This window comes from Halichoeres trimaculatus, unplaced genomic scaffold, assembly GCF_033239565.1.
Source record: "Halichoeres trimaculatus isolate MK-OKI-2021-1 unplaced genomic scaffold, fHalTri1.1 fHalTri1_scaffold_12, whole genome shotgun sequence".
Classification (NCBI taxonomy): domain Eukaryota; kingdom Metazoa; phylum Chordata; class Actinopteri; order Labriformes; family Labridae; genus Halichoeres; species Halichoeres trimaculatus.
Window position 1 is genome coordinate 4,848,805 of NW_027437190.1, and position 14,051 is coordinate 4,862,855.

Below are 14,051 nucleotides of genomic sequence, written 5' to 3' on the forward strand. Positions count from 1 at the left end.
TTACTGTTAGTGAACACAAGGTTTAAACTTTGCTCCTCATCCTTAGCTTGTGTGGTCGTAAAATGCTCTAGCTTGTTACTTGTTTGATTTACTTAAAAAACAAATTTACTTTTAAGGAACAAGGGTTTCCAACATTTTTTGACAGAAAGGAAAGCAAACATCAAAATAATGCAGGAACCCAACACAAATAACTGTGGTAAATTGGACCAGGAAGTAGAAATGATGAAAGGATAAAAAGTAAACAATAAAAGAGGCTACTAGTAGTGAATGGGAAAAAAAAAAAAAAACTAGTTAAATGATGAAAGAAAGATAAAACCACCAGTACCTCTGAATAAACGCTGCATAAAATAAAAAAGATTTTAATTTTTTTTTTTTTTAAAAAAAAGCTAAAAGATATTTACAAAACGTAAAGGCCGTCATAAAAGCATTGCATGCCGAAACAAAACAACTACATAAATACAGCAACAAAGATGAATGGGATTTTTTCTTTAGTTTTTTTTTGTTGTTGTTGTTTAACGGAAGAACTCGGGAATTTACAAAAAAAAAAAAAAAAAAAGAAAGAAACATGGAAATAAGACATCACATAAAAGCAAGTATCTAAAGGTAAGTTTAAATGACTTGTACACACCTGTAGATAGCGCCAGAGTCTCAAAATCCAAAGGCCTGCAGATTAGAAATGAGGCAGACGTCTCACTCTGCTCTGTTTACAAGTGTCTTGATCACATTAGGTGATGTGTTTGACACGCATGATAATTTCAATCTACCGTTTAAAATAAACGAGTAAAAAAAGCTGTGTACACTTTGTAGAAACTTAACGGTTATTAAGCCAACGTTTAAGGACGTTTGAGAGCATTTTGAAATCCGGAAGAGATAGTAGATTTTCTGACAGAGAGCCCGTCTTGTTGGTGTTTGATCTTTGACGTAGCCCCACAGACTGACACTTGTTGGAGATACATGTGTCTGTCTTTTACCCTGTAGTTAAGAGCTACAGCTCCAGATGAAAAAGCCACTTATGCTGGCATTTCTTCCCTGGATAGATGTAATTTCCCCCGTTTGAAGTAAGTTATTGCCGCTTTTCAAATCTCTTATCTGCTTGTTTCCTGCCGTCTCAGTGACTATAGCAGAGCAGAGATGGCTGAGTTATGGCGACAAAGATGTGTAGCTTACCTTTTTACGTGATACAATACAAGTTATTACATTAAATATTGTTAAAATTCACACGTGTATAAAGCTACATAGTGACGCTGGTTTGTTCATCACAACAAACTTTACGTAGCGCATGGCTGCTTCCAAAAAACAATACGTTTTAGCCCGCAATGCTAGCTGGAAGTCTATCATCTTTTTTCTCTAAGTTGATGCCACGAGGGTTTAATGACCACCTGTGTCTATGGGTTCATAGTACCGCCGTCTCATCGGTTGTTCAGGCTAAGCTTTCTCCCCCTGTGTAGCATGTTTGCTCTAAACATTTCCGCAGGTTGAGCTGGAGGAGGCGGACAGCTGAACCTTCTCCTGCAGATCAAAGTACTGTGATCAACCCAGCAGCCTCTCCTCTCAAAGTAGTCAAGCCAGCCGCTCCTGCATTCCAAGTGCGCCCCTGTAGTAGGCTTTACGGTAATAGAAAACAATGAAAATAACAATGTTCGGTTTTCAAAATAAAAGGTTAGAAAAATACGCCTCAGAATAACACAGCACGAATTAATGTGATTGGGTCAAATGACCTGAAAGCTATAGTGCTAGTATTTACGGTAATAAAATAATTTAAAAGGTGGAGTGTTGCAATGGGATAAAAAGAGGCACATGTCAACCAGTCAGCATAGTATTATCATCCTGCACATATTTTTAGCTCATTAGGTCACATGACCTGAAAGTTACAGTGCTAAAATGCTAATATATACAGTAATACATGAGTTAGACATATGTGGGGTTTTGAAATGTAGTAAAAAGAAGCTATTTTGTCACCCAGCCAACATAGTATTGTTATCCTGCACATGACATAGAACCTAAAATGAAAAATACATATTTAAAAAAAATTGACACGTGAAAAATAATCTTTCATTTCAGGTAAACGAAACAGTGTCTTAAAAAATATTAAGTCTATACCTAAAGCAAATGTCAAATAATGTCACCACATTGAAATATATACATATGTAAACAATCAACATCAACTTCTTTGTGTGTAAAAATGTATAGTTTTTTCATTTTTAGTGTTTTAACATGAGCATTTTAACTAGATGGTTTGCAGGTCATGTGACCAATTGACCCAAAATCAACAGCACTATACTGGCTGATTGACATGTGACTTTTTTATATATACTTCAAGACTCCATAGTTTTCTAATATTTTATTCCTGTTAATATTAGCATTTTAGCGCAATAGCTACTAGGTCATGTTACACAATTACATAAAATTAGTGCTGGATTATACTGAAGTGAATTTTTCGCTGTCTGTTAATTACCCATCTTTTATTTTGAAAGCTGGATATTGAGGACCATCTACTGGATATGCACTGTTGCATTCCATAGTTTTTGGATTTTATTTTATTTTTTTACCGCAAAGCCTGCAATAGGAGTGCACTTGAAATGTAGGAGAGGCTGGCTTGACTACTTGAAAAGGCGAGGTGGCTGGGTTGATCAAAATATCAAAGTGCTTGTTGTTTTCTGTGCTCAGCAAGGAGCTGACAGGGCTTTACATTCTAATGTGAAGTTTTCGCAGAAACCCCCAAAAGGATATTTTGAGGTTCAGCCACCACACAGAGTCATCTTGTGGATCATGGAGTGTGCTCTATTGTTGCATACCTTAAACCTGTTCTATTGGGATGACAGGTAAAAAAACAAAAACAAAAACAGAAAGAGTCATAATGGCCTCATGTCAGGTGATAAATGCTGCTGCCTGTCAGGATAATGAGCCTGTCCTCTTTACATTGTTCCCAAAACTTTAAATACAAAACTATTCCAGATGTAAGATACTTTCAAAAAGAAATTCTAAGGGATCCACAAAAAGACTGACAGATGTCGGATCAGCAGGTTCAGTTGGTGGGAGTCCCAGTGTCAAAACTTAGACTTGATGACTTTTATCAGGATGATTATAAAGAGGATTAAACAGTGTATGTTTCAGTCAGACTAACTTCACTAAGTCACATGTTGAATGTCTGAATTTGTAGCAGATCCTGTGCTTCTGTTGGACTCACAGGTCATAAACACTGAGCCACAGAGCCAGACTGAGATGGACTTTATCCATTTATCAAACCGAAACTCAAGCTGCTTGGCTCAGAGTAACAAGACGTCAGGAGGAAATCATGGTGTGATCATTTTGACTGGCATTACCATGCTTTATAAATTTCCTGTTGAAGGTGGTTGTTAACCTCTCTACCCTCTGAATTTTTTTACCAAAAAACAAAACAATAGATACAGCCGGTGTCTTGTCAAAGTTGGGAGCGTCTTTGTGGAGTAAAATAATCATTTTCTCTTGTCTCCAAACATGTAAACTCTAATGCTAATGCAAAGACTGGATGAATGAACCCACAGATAACAGTAATAACCTTTTTGAATCACCTCATAAGAAACACGGATTAGCTGTAGATATAAGTTAAACTTAAAGGAGTTAATAAGTGATCCTGAAAAAGTCTCACTTCTAGGTTTATGCCTGATCATAATCCACAACCGAAAATGAGATTATCAGCACCAATGTAGGTTATTCTCAATGCTATTTCTCAGCTTTCCGATCGGTTTAAGCATGACCATATTGATTCACAGCACGTCAAAGTCTCTATGACAACACCACAACGACTGACAACTTTTAGTAATGAGAAGAGAAATATGTGTTTTTCCTTACTAGGGATGTGTACTAAATGAGATTCTTTTATAGTTACTGACTGAATTCTCTCTGTAGTACTGAATACAGATTCACGTAAAATCAAAAGGTACCATGTGAAGGTACCTGAACACATCCTTGTGACTGTGAGGGAGTGGAGGAGAAGGTGATTTTTCATACTGGACATGAACTCAGCATTGGAAGTTTATACACTGAGAAACAAATGTGTTAAATTTAAAAAAATTGAGATTTTATTGTTAAAGAAATTTAAATGTATTTTATATATATATATATATATATATATATATATATATATATATATATATATATATATATATATATATATATATATATATACATATATATATATATATATATATATATATATATATATATATATATTTATTTATTTATACCACTTTAACACACACAAAGCACCAAAAATTAGTACCCTTCAGTACTAGTACTGATTGCCAGGCATCGTTACAGTGTTGTTTCAAATGTAAAAGGTACCGTTTGTATACGGTGAATTCTACTTAGGTGATAACAATAGATTTACAAATTAGGGATAGACCGATTATCGGCCGGGCCGATATCGGGGCGATATCGGGGCTGATATTTGGTATTTTGGGGCATATCGGTATTGGCCTTTTTTTTAATCCGACAGCCGATATGAAACCCATTCAAAACTGTTTTGATTTGGCTCTGATGCTTCTCTGCTCAGAGTTTCTTCCTGTCTACTCTATGGAAGCCCTAGATGGTCATTTAAAATCAGTCATATAAAACCAAACAGAAAATTAATTCAGCTGCATTACATGCCTGTAAAAGGCAGCACAAACTCAATTCTGTCCAGTTTTATTGCAGTGAGATACAAATTTTAGAATACTATTCTTACTGTAGAAAACTTTAGCTAGTTATTTCTTAAAGTTTTCATTTAACTCTATAAAACATGCTGCTAAGCCTGGGAGATTTTTAATAAACAAATGCTTAAAGATATTTGAATGAAGTTAATTGTTGGAGTTTGTATTGTTCAAAATTTTTTACGCCAATATTTTCACTTTGACTGCAAATAAATATCGGCTTCAAATTTCGGTTATCGGCCTCCTTGCTTACTAATAATCGGTATTGGTATCGGCCCCAAAAAATCCATATCGGTCTATCCCTCGTACAAATGTTTGGTTTCTGGATTCCTCAGGCCATTAAACTCATCATCCTGCTGGATATCTTACAACCGCACTGTTCTCATTTGTTCTGAGCTTTATTTAGCGCATGAAGCTTGGAAATATATTTATACTTTTTTTTTGTTTGTTTACGGTGCAGAAGGACAAACAAAGGCTCTTCATCATTACAGCTAGTGGCCTATTTTCCCCACAGCACAAACCAGATGTGATGTTTCAAGAGGTGACTATGTCATGGTCTGACCTCTTTTTGCTCTTTTGTTCTTTTTCTGCAGTTGGACATGTCGCAATTTCTGTTCTGTTTCCATCCACTTTTAGATGTTACATTTTTCACATGTTTTTGGGTACAAACAAATACAGAGAGAGCAGAACCGTGAGTTTTTATAGGTCAACTGGAATGAGATCAACTCTTGAGAGAAAAAGTATTTAGAAAGTTTTCCTCTCTCTATCTCTCCTCAGGAGTTGTAATTTCTCAGTGTCATCAAAAAGAAGGACACCCCAAACAAGGATTGACCCAACGGTCTGGAAGCACCAGACACTTTCCACGGGTGAGTGACCGAACTACACCTGTTAAACTAAGGACTGGGTGTTAACAAAGATGAAACACGGTCAGAAGAAGAGTTTAAACTCAGATCAGAGTTCAGACGCTGCCCTGTGTCCCTCTGTGTGCTGTGAAGAGCTTCAGCTCTTAGCTAACAGGATGAACAGTGGAGAGAAAACAGGTGAAAGGGACGTGGGAACTGTCACCCCACTTGTGGGTAGATCAAAAGGAGACTTGTTGGTCTTTGTGCAGCCAGTGCGTTAACACTGAGACACAATATTAGAGCTTTTTTTAAACCAAGTTTATCTCATCACAGGATCAGTCTTTGTAAAGTTCATGTTGTAAAAAGGTCTTCTGTCCTTTTGGGTATTTTAGAGCCAGCTCCCAGATACAGAATATTTAAATTGTTTGGAATAGGATGATGCTGAATTTGTTTCAAGCCTTTTTTTCTCCTCTTATGTTTGAATTCTTTTAGAAAAAATAAAGTAAATAGAAAAAAAGAAGTGCGTGACTGTGGATACTCTGCACAAAATATTCCGTTTCGACAAGTCTGGTGCTGATAATGTGGGATATTCATTAGCTCTGTAAAACTAACTGAGCTTTTCCAAGGTTCAGCTGAAGATGCATCAGTCTGGATCAGCGCTTCTCCTCACACACTCTCCTCTCTGGGCAAGGAGGCTACTGTTCGTTAGGTGCTACATAACTTTGACATAAAACCATCTTAACATAACAAACTTTAAGCAATGTTGATTATATTTGATCTAAACTACAGCAAGGCAGCGTTAAATCACCTGTTTCAGCGTGTTAGCCCTGCTTCAATATGATGTCGGTATCAGAGTTTGGGAAAACGCTGTCAGTCGTCTTCCTTCTCGTCAGCTAATGCTCACTTGAGCTAGAGCTTAAGTACTAGTGCTACACTGTTAGGGTCTGAATAGGAGATATGACTTCACTGTTTGTTTTCAGACTGATCCACTGAGAGCTGTCAGCTGCTTCATAAACACACACAGCATTGGGGAGGGTGTGTTTGATTTATTCACCCAGCCTGCCCTGTTTGTGTAATAGCTATTGTCAGCGGGAGTCATTAGGATAAGATTACAAATGTATATTTTTCTGCGCTATTTATTGTGCTGTAATACAATGAATATATTGTAAGTCCTAATATTACTCCTAATTCTAGAGATAAAAATTCTAGTTGTCAGTCAGACATAAAAAAAAAAAAATCTTTAAGGAAGTAGTGAAAAAAAATCGGGGAAAAAAGCTGTTGTTTGTTTTAATGTGAATTAGGGTTGCAGCTATTGAATATTTTAGTATTCGAGTATTCTACTGAAAATCCCATCGTTTAATCGAGTGATCGGATAAAATACATTTTTGTTTAGTTAAAGAGCAGTTATTTTTCAAATGAAAATTTTTCTCTTTAAGAAATAAAATTTTCTGATACAGCATGTCAATAAGAGCACTTGTCTTGGTAGCTCCAAAATTTGTAAACACACTTTAACACATTTTTTGTGCCTTGTACATCTCATCAAATGTTGTGGACCCAAATGGCACCGTTTCGTAGAATGAACCATTAGTCTCCAAACTCCAGAAAAGAAGCTAGATTTGTTGCTAGTTGCTATATTGTATAACAGGTAGCTCGAGGGGTCTGAAAACTCTCTTGATATGGCCTCGGCTCTATTTGAAATACCACTCTTTGATCTTTTTAGAAATTAAATGATTCCTCGAGGCGGAGAAAATTACTCGAGTATTTTTTGTAATCGAGTACCTCGAATCATTCGAGGAATCGTTTCAGCTCTGATGTGATTTTTTTCTGTGGCACTGTGAACAAAAATTATTTCATATCATGAGCCCTGTATCGTATCTGGTATTGGATCATATATTGACTATTTCGTTACACCCCTACATATTAGTTGAAATTATATTCATATATTACTTTTGTATTAGCACTTTATTATTACACGCTAGTTGGCTAATGTAGGTTTTGTTGGGCACTTTGGTATTGCATAAAACACTGGCCCAAACTAATCATACACTCAGATTAGTGTTAGGGAATAGGATGAGAGCTGTCTCTGTGATTAGCTGTAACAATATCAGACATCACCAGAAATATGCTGATATACCACGTAAGTCCTGTCCTGAGAGATATGAAGTTTATGGTCAGTAATTAGCATCCTAAAGGGGAATGTGAAGAGTTGGTCACACCTCATATTAATGTGAACTCTGGGTGTTGATGGGGCTAAACAGTAAATCCACTGAAGGAGGTCAGGACTATGTAAGGCAACTTTGGCCTTTTACTTGAATATTCAGTGCTTGTCCTACTCAGACCTTTCAGACCTGGATAAATAGAAGTTGACAGATGATCCCCAAAATGGACCAGCTGTACAAAGATAAGAGACTTTCACGTACCATCATTCACATGTTTATGTATTGTGTGTGTGTTTCAGTTTGTTCATGCTTGATGACCTTACCCATAAACCCCCATAATGCTTTCAGAGTCTGCTTAGTCCAGGATGTCTTAAAGTCATAGGTTGTTATTGAAGATTTCAAAAGTTAAAATCTTTTCATAGAAAAGATAATCCAGATTTGGATTTCACTTGGACACACTAATATGACATTTTTTTCTTCCCTTTTGTGGGTCTACCGCTCGTCATTATTCGGGGCATTTATTCATGTCTTTGCTTGGTTTGGCCCATCTTGCCCACTCTTTTATGTTTCTGGCTCCAGCACACTACACAGGCAGGCAATGAGCACATCTCTGTGATTACTCACAGGGCAGAGAATAGAGTCTGATCAAACCCAGGACCAGGTGTCAGCACTCAGTCATCTCTGGGCTGACACAACACCTGATGGTTATTTATTTTGAGGTATCTCTGCACAGAATGTGTGGCACATCATGAAAGAGTTTAGTTTAACAAAATTAGATTGTAAAAAAAACTCAGAACACTTCATTTGAGCCAGAAAATAAACAAATTAAACAGAACAAACCTTAAAACACACAATAGACCATACCAGTTCAAAAGTTCTGTTTATGCTCCCCACCCCATATTCTCAAAAGGAACAGTTCTTTAAATATTATAATAAAAAAATTATAATAATGTGTCGTGAAAGGATGGAGCAGTACACTGGACTTGTTCTGTGGTCAGCAGTTAGCACATGTTCCTTTGTTCATGAAGCTGACAGGTGATGATCCTCCCGTCAGCCAGGACGTGTAATCCAACAGCTGCAGAGCTGTTGCGTTGGTTGTAGGAATGAGCCATAAATTATGAAGTTCTTTGATATAACATTCAAAGCTGGGGTCAAGTACAAACTTTTCTAGGTCAAACTAGCTTAACATACAGTGCATCTGTAGAGTAATCACAGCACTTCACTTTTTCCACATTTTGTGGAAAAAAAAATTACAGCTTCACTCCAAAATAGAATCAATTAATTTTTTTTCCACAAAATTCTACACACAGCACGCCATAAGGATTGCACAAGCATTGCACAAGGTTTTTTTTTGATTCTTTGCAAATTTATTTAAAGTTAAAATTATCAAAACGAAGACATCACATGTCCATAAGTACTCACAGCCTTTGCCACAAAGCTCCAAACTGAGTTCATCCTGTTTCCACTGATCATCCTTGAGATGTTCCTACAGCTTCACTGGAGTCCACCTGTGGTAAACTCAGCTGATTGGACCTGATCTGTAAAGACACACACCTGTCTGTATAAGGTCCCACAGGTGACAGAGCATGTCAGAGCACAAACCAAGCATGAAGTCAGAGGAACTGTCTGTAGACCTCAGAGACAGGATGGTCTCCAGGAACAAATGTGGAGAAGGGTCCAGAAACATTTCTTCTGCTTTGAAGGTCCCAATGAGCCCAGAGGACTCCATCATCTGTCAATGGAAGAAGTTCAGAACCACCAGGACTCTTCTAGAGCTGGACCCCGTCCAAACTGAGGGATCAGGGGAGAAGGGTCTCAGTCAGGGAGGAGACCAAGAACCTGATAGTTCCTCTGTCAGAGCTCCATGTTCCTCTGTGGAGAGAGGAGAACTTGAACAGAAGGACAACCATCTCTGCAGCAATCCACCAATCAGACCTGTATGGTAGAGTGGTCAGACTGAAGCCACTCCTTAGTAAAAGGCTCATGGCAGACCACCTGGAGTCTGCCTAAAGGTCCCTGAAGGACTCTCAGACCAGGAGAAAGAAAATCCTCTGCTCTGATGAGACAAAGATTGAACTCTTTGGTGTGAATGTCGAGCATCATGTTTGGAGGAAACCAGGCCCCGCTTATCACCTGGACCATACCATCCTTACAGTGAAGCATGGTGGTGTCAGCATCATGCTGTGGGGATGATTTTCAGCTGCAGGAACTGGGAGACCAGTCAGGATTGAGGGAAAGATGAATGTAGCAATGTACAGAAACATCCTGGATGAAAACCTGCTCCAGAGACCTTTAGACCTCAGACTGGGGCCACGGTTCATCTTTCAGCAGGACAACGACCCTAAGACCACAGCCAAGATATCAAAGGAGTGGCTTCAGGATGACTCTGTGAAGGTCCTTGAGGGGCCCAGCTAGAGCCCAGATTTGAATCTGATCAAACATCTCTTGAGAGATCTCAAAATGTCTGTGCACCAACTCTCCCCGTCCAACCTGATGGAGCCTGAGAGGTGCTGCAAAGAGGAATGGGCCAAACTGCCCAAAGAGAGGGGAGCCAGACTTATGGCATCATATTCAAATCCCTCCAAGCCAGTAGTATACCCAGGACTTCACACTTCTCTGACAGAGACAGGCGCTTCAGCCAACACGGCGTTCTCACATAGTAGGAAAGCCCTGTGCTAATTCTGGGCATGCAAATGGAGTCATGGCCAGCCATGGTGTGAAAGCAAAGCCTGTCAGTGAAGCTTAGCAACTCCTCTCTGCTCCCTCCACACAGCCTGCAGCTACTGGAGCCAGCATCGTCTGGCCTTGGAGACGGGGTGTCATAGGGTAGCGGGTGAGGTCACTGAATGTAGAGTTAATGTTAAAATACAAAGAAAACTTAACACCTGGGATGATAAGTGTAAGTTGCACGTCTGATAGGAACCTTGCTGTTCTTCACGGTTATACTGCAGTGCAAGAGTAAAGAAATATATCACACTGACAAGTTTTCAATTCTCCACTCTGAACAGTTTGAAGAACACTCATATGCAGCACAGTCTTACTCTGGCGTGAGAGACTGAGTCCTCATTCTCACCACTTGCTCGCTGTGCCTGCTCATACAGGCCTTATCAACTGTCTCTGCATTGCTGTGTGGACAGAGAAACACTCTCAAACACCCTGGTGGTGGTTTGGACAGGGTCTTTTTTGTTGAAACTGATGAAAAAAAGAATCTGTTTTTAAATGCATCTGTAGACTTGTGGACGAAGCCTCAGTGTTTTGTAATAGGTGTTCTTAACTTTGTCTAAAGAAATACAAGCCATAAAATATGTAACTTTTTTGCATTTACATACAAACACACAGTGTATGATCTGTCTGTCTATTTATGTTATGAAGACTAAGTAGGCCTTGGACAGAAATCTGGCAGCTGTTGAAGAGATTACACCCAATGTTTACAACAGCAACCCATAAAAACACACACAGCTGCTTTCTACAGTATGCTAAGCCAATGAAATCACCGGCAGAAATATCATGGGGAACTTGTCTTTGAATCGTTTATATTTTACCTTACTGGTTGAGAATAAAACTCTATTTTCCAAGAGTGTCCTGGCCAAAACAGGGTGGAAATTACAACAATAAACATGTGTAGTGTCAGTATAACAGCCCCTTATCTGTTGAATTTAAAGGCCGAATTTTGGGCTGTAAATAAGTTGCTGTATGCATGAAAACATTTCACCCAAATTGCAGGGAAAGAAAATCTGCGTGTACGCTGAGGGACAAAAAAAAAAGTTCTGTAGTTTGCATGCCAGGCCTGTAGATGGCGATATTACTGTAGTCTTTTAGTAGCCCTCTGCTGAAGTGGACTGATTATCTGGCGTATGTATAAAATGCGTCTTTGCTGATAGCGGAAGTGGTGAAACAGTTACACAGATTCATAGCTGAAAGGCAGTCAGCAGATTTAGCAGCACAAGCACAACACGGTTACTCACACCCGTTGTTGTTGTCCTGTTTGTGCATGGCAATTTAAGTTGCCACAGTGACAGTGTAATGCACAAAGCAGAGCATGACGTCAGCATTTCCACTGAAAAAATTTGGTTTGCTGTTTACATGGCACACTGCAAAAACTGAAATCTTATCAAGAGTTTATGTCTTATTATTAGTCAAAATTGTCTTTATATACACAATATGAGCCACATTCAACTTTTCAGTCCAGAAAAAAATCTTGATTTAAGTTATTGAAAGACAAAAATGAGGTCAGAATTGCTTGTAACAAGTTAAAAAATTTGCCAATGGAACAAGAAAGATTTGCTAGGAAATTTACGTGAGACTAGAATAATGTCTTAATACAAGTAACTTTTTTCTTGATCCATTGGCAGATATTTTTTACTTGTTACAAGCATTTCAGACCTAATTTTTGTCTTTAAATGACTTGAAATAAGACATTTTTCTAGACTGGTCGGGTGAATGTGGCTGACATTAAGTCTAAAAAGGCATTTTCTACTGAAAATAAGACAAAAACAATTGATAAGATTTCAGTTTTTGCAGTGCAACGGTTGCCACGCCATTTAGAAAAATTACAGGAGGCTGTATTTAAAAGTTCCTATTTTGGGACGGCTAAAACGCCATTTCTGTGTAAACAAGAGGCCAAAACACAACAATACCTTTGCATTTCATCCTAAAACTGTTGTCAGCCCCTTTTCCAACAAGCTGTTCAGTTCTGTTCATCTCAGCATGGCACGCATTTTACAGCGTTTCCACTGACTAGTCCCAGGACAGATCCCCAAATAACCGAGACGAGCCGTCCCACTTTTTTGGACCTTTCTGTAGGGGTGCCAGGATAAACCAAACCAACCTCAGAAGGTGGAGCTACAACACTGTGGTTGATTGGTCGAATCAACGTCACTTCCTGTGCAACAGGGGCTGCTGTATTTCTCCTGGTGGCACACTGTCTTCTCTGAAACAAAGTTCAGTCATTCTTTATAACAAAGAGCTACATGCCAATCCTCTCCCAAGCCAGTGGATGACAGTAGAGAAGGGGAATAAAACTTATATTTGACATTTTAATCAGTTATCAAAGAGTAAACTCAGAACTGCATTCTACATGAACAATTCACATCAGCCTGTTGAGCATTTTTTCCAAATCTTTCATAAATTCTGCTTCAAGCTAACTCATATTTTAGCCCTGGAGGTAACGCAGCAGCTCCACAAACACTGTTTAAAATGAGGGACTAACAGGCTGGTCGTTACCTGTCCCTAATGATCTGGTTGGTTACTGAACTAATCGTGTCATGACATACGGCCTCATGTTAAAAGCCCTGATTTCACTTTGTTTATATTCCCTTTCTGTAAATATTTCAAAAAGTCATTTTTGTGTCAACTGGTTTCTGCTTTCACTGCTGAGCTCAAAGCAGTACTGTATAAATAAGATGACCTAATTGTTTTTGGCCCTACTTAACTATTATAGGTATTTTAGGGGAAAAAAATTATAGGGGCATTTTAATACTAGCATTATTCTTCCCCCAATAAAAACATCAACAGATGTATTTTAGAGTGTGACACTATGTGATATTACAGACTCTCCTTAAATGATCTAAGATTTGGCATCCACACCAAAAACCCAGCAGCTGCATGACTGGTCAGCGACTCTGTTATCTCTGCCTCTTTTTCCTTATCAAATATGGTCCAGTGTGGGAAACAGTCCCCACATTTGTCCTTCCGTTTCCCAGGATGGATGGTCTGAATAGTTGGAATTCCTAGTTGGAACCAGGGACACAGCAAAGTGCAGCTTGTCGAGGTCCTGTCTCATTTCAAGACTGTGGAATGAGTGAAAGTATTTTATTTATATATTTATATATTGACTTGACATGACATGACCTCCTTTTTGCAACATTATTACAAACACTGAGGCCTCAGAGGTTGAGAGTGCTTGAGGAGGTTAACTTGAAACACATGCCAAACATGAATCTTCAACGTCATGGTTTCTTGGTGTTTGCCTTTAGAGCACAAAACCACCAGAGGACTTGATACTTTAGGGGAAAAATGAATTTATTCCATTTTGGAATGAGGATCTAACAATAAAATGTGGAAAAAGTGAAGTGCTGTGAATACTTTCCAGATGCACTCATAGCGCAAATGCAAATCACAATATTGAACAAATTAATCGTGATTTTGCCACATAGTGCAGCACAGGTCTGAATGGATCATTTCTCTGTCTGAACTTGCAAGTTTTGCCCATATAAGGGCACGACTGAGGGGCCATTTACAAGACAAAGGTTTTAGAGTGAAATGCAAAAGTATTGTTGTGTTTTGGCTAGAGGTGCACCGATCACAATTTCCTGGCTGATCACCGATTTTTAACAAGCCTGACCTGCGGGTACCAGTTTTTATCTTTAATTTTTTATTAT

General features: G+C 38.6%; 1 protein-coding gene across 2 annotated transcripts in view; it reads left to right on the forward strand.

The window, feature by feature from the left end:
- The first annotated feature begins 906 nt into the window (after positions 1-906).
- LOC141800906 (neurocalcin-delta A) overlaps positions 907-14,051 on the forward strand; it is an 87,056-nt gene continuing 73,911 nt past the window's right edge. The window contains exons 1-3 of one of the 2 annotated variants that reach the window (XM_074683762.1): positions 920-1,058; positions 5,131-5,211; positions 5,448-5,536. The gene's annotated coding sequence lies outside the window, so the exon portion shown is untranslated. Of the gene's footprint in view, positions 1,059-5,130; positions 5,212-5,447; positions 5,537-14,051 lie in introns of both variants that reach the window. The other variant, XM_074683761.1, reaches the window with a different exon arrangement.